The sequence below is a fragment of the Panicum hallii genome, chromosome 6 (genome assembly GCF_002211085.1).
Source record: "Panicum hallii strain FIL2 chromosome 6, PHallii_v3.1, whole genome shotgun sequence".
NCBI classification, from domain to species: Eukaryota; Viridiplantae; Streptophyta; class Magnoliopsida; order Poales; family Poaceae; genus Panicum; species Panicum hallii.
In genome coordinates this window covers 3121063-3128884 of record NC_038047.1, presented here as the reverse complement: position 1 = coordinate 3128884, position 7822 = coordinate 3121063, and positions in this window count along the sequence as shown.

Below are 7822 nucleotides of genomic sequence, written 5' to 3'. Positions count from 1 at the left end.
AAATCTAGTTACTCAAGGATATTATTGGCTTTATGTGGCATGTTGTTATCTACAAGTATCAAAAAGATATCTTCCTTAAAAAAAGGCTCTATCACCGCCACTGTCCGTTGGAGTTTCTTATGGACAAAAAACCTTACAAATCATTTATAGAAGATAAATAGCAAAATACAAGCACCACAGACACACATTAGGTGAGGCACTATATTAGGTCAACAAGAGTTGCTACTTAATCCAATTAATTAATACTCAAAGATCGGGGGTCAAACCGGTGCAACCGCTCCTCATGCACGACACATGGATGGCCAAACGTTTGGTCTGCATCCCCCGCACGCTCGACACTCAGCTCTAGGTGTCGGTCCACGAATGCTTGTGCCTTGGTTCCTAGATAGAAGAACAAGCATCGTCTTCGCCTATCTCATCTGCTGCTATGTCCCTACCGACCGCGAAGGCCAAATAGATGGCATTAGCTTCGACTGTGATAGTATTGACGGCAATTGCTGTGGGCGAGTATGGACTTGAGGACTCAAGGCCGGCGATGTGCCAGACCTTGTACACGCACGACTTGCCCCATATACCGAGTAGAGGATGTTGTCGTACATAACTAAGTATCAGGCCTTGCTCGAGGGGAGGGGGGGGGGCGAGAGGGCGGCCGCCCCGGGCCCCTGAAGCCATGGGCCCCTCAAATATGTCTGTAGTAGCAGTACACAGCAGTATACACGACGCTGCACATACTCCGTGAACGAAAAGAAAACACCGCTGCATGCTGGCACAACGCATCAGTGCCTGCGAGGATGAGACCCTCCGCCGGTCCATTTGGTGTTTCAGTCTCCCCGTCGCCAATTCAAGTAGAGAACAGGCCGGTACCATCCAGGGCAGTAGGCAAGCATGCAGCTAGCGAAGCAAGCCAACAATCAAGGCAGCAACCGCATAAGAGAAGGTAGTAATTTTCAATTTTGCCCTAAGCCCCTGACCCTCACCCGATCTAGACAGTTAGATGAATTGATATTTCATCTTTGATTAATGAATGACAAACAGATGGATATCACGTGTTCATTCGAATAGATAGATTATAATCGATTGATTGGACATTAGTAATGGATAGATGATATTTGGTTTTGGAGAGTCCTTCCTAGTAATATATAATATTTCTGTAAATTGACAACATATTTATAGCTCCTGGCTAGCTAGCTTTAAATTACTGACTATTTTATTAAACTTTCAGCATAGTCATGATCATCAACGACTACGCATCTAGAAATGATAAAATAAACTTTAAAGAAAATGCAAAAATAATTTAATATGAATGTATTTATTATTTTATATGCACATAGAATATTTATTGATATTATTACTACTATTTTTTCAAGCAAATATATTATTAGTACTATTAAAGGGGCCCAATGTTTTACTTTCATCCCGGGCCCCTAAATCCATGGGACCGGGCTTTGCTAAGTATGAGAAGTTGCCAGCATGCTCATTCTAGATGTGCAAAGGTGGTTGCATCGTGTTTTGGACATAGCTCCCCTGATGGAAGATCCATCCCAAAATAGTCATCAAAGCAATCAGCAAGAAAGACCCCGCCTCAGCATGTCAGATGGTGGTTTTGCCACCTGTGTCATACCGCGTAGTGATGCCGGCGTCCAATAAAAGAAGCGATGGCAACACTCTCTCCTTCCTATCTGGGAGCTAGGCAATCACGAGCCGAGCCACAGGTGGGTATGAATATCCAGCCCAGAGCCGAAGAGGGTTAGACCAACCGGAGGTTAGATTCTCTAGCTGTCCACGTGTGGTGCATCGAGAGCTCGGCTGCACCAAATTCCTTTCCGGTTGGATCCACCATCTTTGAGTTCTAATTGGGATGGGGTCAAACACACCTGCATGGCTTCTGTCGCTTGATAGCAGCCCAAACCTACCGTCGCCAACCCTAGATCCTTTCCGGTCAAGCGACGCCGGCCACAGGGCGTGCACACCGACGGGTGGACGCATAGGATTCTCGCAAGAGGACAATCCCGTCCGTACTCCGCCCCAGGCCCCACACAGATAACGAGGGAGAGGCTGTGACGGGAGCTTAGAAAAATAATAAAATATAAATAATGCGGACCGGTCCTGATGACAACCGCTTTCATTTTCTCTACCCAGAGCTTTCGCTTTCCTCCCGACGACACGAGCGGCGAGATATCCCGCGCAGGAGAAATCGCGAGATCGCGGGAGGCGGCTTGGCCGATATTGCCTCGTGCTTGCTTGTCTCTCGGAAACCGACGCCGATGCATTAATTGTTCCCAGGTCACCAGCCTGGCAGGAGGTGTCAGGGCTAACGTGAGCTCCAGGACTCCCATCCCACTTCCCACCTTCCCCCCCACACACGCACACATCTTTTTTTATTTTTTATACTATAATTTCCCCCCTTTTTTCTTGTTCTCCTGATTCAGGGGAGATTTGGGTGGACCGTGTTCATGATACGCATGTGAAATCGGGTTGGCATAAATATAAGATAGTCAAAATTGCTCAAGATAAATATAAGAAGCTTTTATGCTTGTTCTAATAATAAGCTAAGCCCTTCTTAACTCTGACCATAACTTGCTAAAAAATTGAAAAGTTTTGTAACGGAATCTTGATGTTGGTAAATAATCATGAATATATTTTTTTTCTATTTGAAATAATATATTTTTATAGAAAAGATAGTCAAAGTAGCATCTTGTATAGACCGTGTCAATGTTCTAGACTCCTCATACTGAAGGGAGCATACTAACACCGGCTATGCTTAGCTTTATTGTGTTAGAGCGAGCTGGATAGCTCTAACGCTAACACATGACTCTTTGGTGCTTTACATCAAGAGAATCTCAAATGCTTTGCCTTTCCTTCAAAAGATGGGCAAAAAAAAAAAAAAACGCACGGCAGCATTATTGCTCTTTCGATTAGATATGTGCTGGGGCCCAACATTTCGCTTACCATCATGATCAAGCAAGTAGAGAGCGCCTTAGTGCTTCTGATTGGAGAGGTGTCGCCGTCGAAGAACGGAGCTAGCCGACACACTGCATGCATGGCGCTCTCATCAGGACCATCAGAAAAAAAAACGAAAACGAATTGCAGCAAAACATTTTCTGTCGCATGAATTGAGTTTGAACTAGACCCTGCTATATGTTCGGAGACATAACCTTAAAACTCTGATAATCCAGTACGGTACAGTACGGCATAAAGTTGGTAATTGGTATGTAGACCCTATGAGACAGCTGGTCACAATATTTGAGCATTTGGTAGTAATGGGAGTGCCAATAAATGAAATAAGATAAATTGTGTGGGTGGGAAAAAAAATTGGTGAGAAGCTAGCAGTTGGATTTTTTCCCATGTCTTTAAATTCTTGACATTTATGAATAATATATTTTCTAATAAAGTGATAGCGATGACCTGCATCAAGAATATACCTTTTTTTTTGACTTGACAATGGCTCCATTATTCATAGCTTGCTAGCTATTGTCAGAAGGACATATCTGTAAATCTGTGTCTTGGTTAGGTTTAGCAAGGCCTGGCCTCTCCAATAATTTGTGGACGAGAACAAATGAAAGGAGACTATCATGATACAATCACATATAGTCTGTTGCTTCCACGACAGCGCAACCTCCTAAACCATCTTAGCTTCTTTGAAATTTCTTTGCCGGAGAGTGCTGCTCCTTTAAGTGCGATCCGTCTTTTCTTAACCTGTGGATCAGACTTTAAAGTCGAGAAAAAAGATAATCAGAATTAATTAACGTTAATGCAAGAAATCATTAGCATCGCTGTCAGAGTAACATCCACTTCTATGCATGGTTCATGCACCGTACCGGGACGTCCTTTTCCAGATAGTCTGCTGAAAATATAGCTGAAAGGTACTTCTTTTACTTTTTTTTTTAAGAAGAATCATTTTGAGAATCCAACCCAATTCAAGAACGGGCAGTGCAAGTTCCTCCCTCTGGTACGTCATCCGATGTTGCAGTTTTGTTTTGAAACAAATAGCCATGCCTGACTATTAGTTTGTTTTGGCTGATACCGGCACGTATGGTCCAATCCGTAATTTGTCTCTTATGAGCTTATCATTACTGGTCTAATGCAGGCTTCAGTTTTCAAGCCCTACGTAACGTACATACGTAAGCAGGCAAGAGGACTACGGATTGTGCATGATCTCTTTGATTCTGTACCAGTCCGTTGCTTGTGGTATCAGTATATATAATGATGGGCTTAGTTCTTAGAGCTGATTGGTCTGATTCCAAAATTTGCCTTGTCAAAATTAGGGCAGGGCAAAATATTCGCAATAATTTTTTGTCAAAATCTTAGCAAGTATTTTGTGAGGTGGGCTATTTTTTTTAGATTCCAACCAAATGAGTGCTAAAATTTTTGGTTTTCAAAACTTTGGCAAGGTAAATTTTGGAACCAGACCAATCAGGCTCTTACTACTATCTTAGGTATAAGAAAGTGCTAGAATAGTTATCTTTATGCATTGTAAGTAGTGTGTAATTCCTCCTATTACATTATATGAGTCTATCTTACGGAGTCAAACTTTTCTTAACTTTTACTAGCACTACCTATGAAATTATTATCTTAAATGAAAAAGTTATGATAAAAGTAAACTAGAAGCCGAGCGAAACCAATTTTTTCTTCACTAGTTTTGACTTCACTGGTGACGCTATTTTGGGATAAACCTTTCCAAATGGCCTCTTATATTTGTGGTTAGTGGAGTTATCTTTTTTTTTTTTTGAAGATGTTGCATCGTCACTTTGGAGTGAGTCAAACGTTTTAATTAACCTCACCTACTGATGTAAGAAAAATTCCAAGCATGTCAGTCTCACTACATACATACATACATACAAACATGTGTTGACGCGGCAATGCAGCGTAGTACCAATACGTTGATCAAGCTAGCTGCGTCACTAAAAGTTACATCTCGCAGGCCATGCCGATGCCGACACGCACCTAGAAAGTAGCTTAGGGGTTTTTCTGTAGGAATTCTTGGTGCCGGATGGCTACCTTGACGTGGACCAGATCGACGTTGCCTTCGGAGCACAGGGCGCGCCCCTTTTGGCATCACATGCGAGCCGCTGGTCGCTGTCAGGAAAGGACGGCAGCGATTGGGGGAGGGATCCGTGACAGGTCCCGATCGACCCAGGGCCATTTCGGGGTTAATCCCCCGGCCGGCCCGGTGTGTGTGACCGCGACGGCAGACCACACGTCGCTTCGCGAAAAGCAGCCGGCGAAAGGGAAAGCCAGCGGCTCCGGCTTGACGTGCAACGTTGAGCCAATCCACTTGTTCCGGCAGTTTGTTTGCTTGCTCTTCCCCTCTCATAAGCATGTCAGCGTCAGTGAATGCCTTTTAAAAAATCATCAGTACGTGCGTGTCATTCAAGTAGCTGCATAACAGCTTAAACTTTTTGACAAAAAAATTAGTGCACCGAGCAGCTCCCGTGTATGCGTGGTATCGTCTGCCTTTGCTTCCAATCTTAGTGCTAGGATATTTTTATCTCAAATGTGTAAACGTCCAAAAGGCTTGCCACAATCTTTGCATCAAGATTCTTCTAACAGTGAAGCTCACCGATCCATACTACTTCTGCAATTGCATACAAACATGCCCTTTACCTAGCCACCTATCAGCCTCCGGATCACACAGTGCATGTCTGCCTGCGAAATAATTGAGGGAGGGAAAGCTCTGGACGGAGCTGTTCAACGCCGCCCTGCTTTAGGCAAAGGTCGCCATCTGGGCATGAAAGGGCCGGGGGTTGGTTGCCGGTGTGCGCTAACATCCCACCAGACTAAGCTCGGACAGGGACCTGGCCGTGCACCCCGTAAATGCCAAACGGGGCAAACGATTGCTGCATACATGCCCTGTTGGTAGACCTCACCTACACATAATTCTGGGGCATAGATGGAGCTAGTAGCCACACTACACGCACCTAGCACTGATGAATGGTGGTGGTTGCTGGCAAGTATACGGCGATTTGGGCAGTGCTGTTTCTTTGGTCTGTATGCATGACAATGTGCATTTTTTTTTCCTTTTGCGGGGATCATATGTCCATTTTGCACGCACTTGCCCATTTTCGGAACCGATTACCAATTTTCGATTTTTGTTGTACTAGCTTCGTTAGGTGGGCCAAGGTATCTTCTCTAAGACCCCAGTCGACATGTTTTCGACATGGGTTTTATGGTTCGCAGCGATGATTCCTTCCTTCCTTCCGCAATAATAAGTTGCACGAGAACACGACAAAAATATTCATCATTTTTTTTGAATTAAAATAAAAAGATATTCATTATTATCTATTTGTCTCCCCTGCCCATGTCAACCGCGATTTTTTGAAAAGTAACATACATCCTGATTGATTAAAATCTAATCTCGGCAAAAAAAAATAACTGATTAAAATCTTTGTCGCATTTCATTGAGGACAAACGTGGGAGTAGGATTGAACAGTCCCGGGCCAGTGACTTCACGTTCTGGAGATCAAAGACAACACAAGCTGTTCACGGCGGAACCCTATCTCCACGGTAACAGTGGCGTGGTTGAAACTGGGTGCGCATGTCCCTGTGGTAGGAGTGCGACACCTCCTTTACTTTTTACTTTGCCGGTACGGCAGCTTTCCTCTTTCCTTCCTCCGCACTCTCTGCAGGTTTGGCTGAGAGGCTACAGTGGATTGCAGCAGGTTTGGCTGGTACGCACCGTGCACATGCGCCTGCCTGGCCCTGCACCGCATCATGCAAGAACTGAAACTACCTTGGCCTCGGGTACCCTGCCTGCCCCGAGATGTGCTTGCGTGTTTCTTTATTGCTTTTAGGAGATGTTCTCCGGGCCTTTTCTGCAATAGATACGTTTGTTTCCCTGCTTTCTTTGTAGGCATGGCTACCTAGTATTTTTTTTCCCTTTCTAAGTTTAGCTGTTGTGCTGTTGCTAGAAGTTGCAGGGGCGGCATGGGAACGGAAGTATCTGATACTCTCTTCTCTACTTTTAGAAGAAGAGTATGTTTTGGCCTTGCTATAAAGTGTACAAATGAGAAGCCTATTGTACCATGTAATAAAGGCATATTTTCTTGCGCTTTAAAGGGATGTTAGTCCATGGAGGCCACCCTCATCGCGATTCATTAGCTGATATAGTGGTCTTGGCAAACATCCAAGTATCCAGCCATTTTTAGACAACCAATCGAACAATGCGAGCTACCAAAATCCAAAATTGGACTCAAGCCTTCTCTCGTACCATTTTCAGTTGTCCTAGAGATATTCAATACTCTTCTTAAAAATTGAACAGCAGGTTTTGGCTCTTTGCTCCGAAAGAAATAGAAGAAAGCTCCACCCTTTTACTTCTAGTTACTAGTGACAAGATATTCTGTTACCCTTTAAAAGGATGTTAATGCGTGGATGCCACCTTCATCACAAGCGGATGTATTAGTCATGAAAGTTTCTACTTTTCTGGTATCACTATATATGCATTTTTGGCGTTTGCATCATGTTGCATGGGGCCTAACCATTTTAGACAACCAATCCAATTTACTTAAAAAAAAAAACCAATCCAACCATGCTACCACAAAAAGCAAGAACAAATTCCACATACATTTCATTCTCATTCTCTTTTCCTCTGGGACAGCAGGCCAGTGACCTTATCTTTTCCTTTCACACTGGCCTCTGCCAGACGATAGAGTGGGTCACTGAAACAGTAGTTGCATTGTTCTTGCATGTTATTTCCCTCTCCTTTTGTTTGATTTGACTAGACCCGTCTGGCCGGTACACTGCCTGCCTTTGCCCACCTTTGTTCATGTACATCTGTTGTCCATCTGCCATTGGACCAAATTATACTGCTGGCCTCTGCTTTATG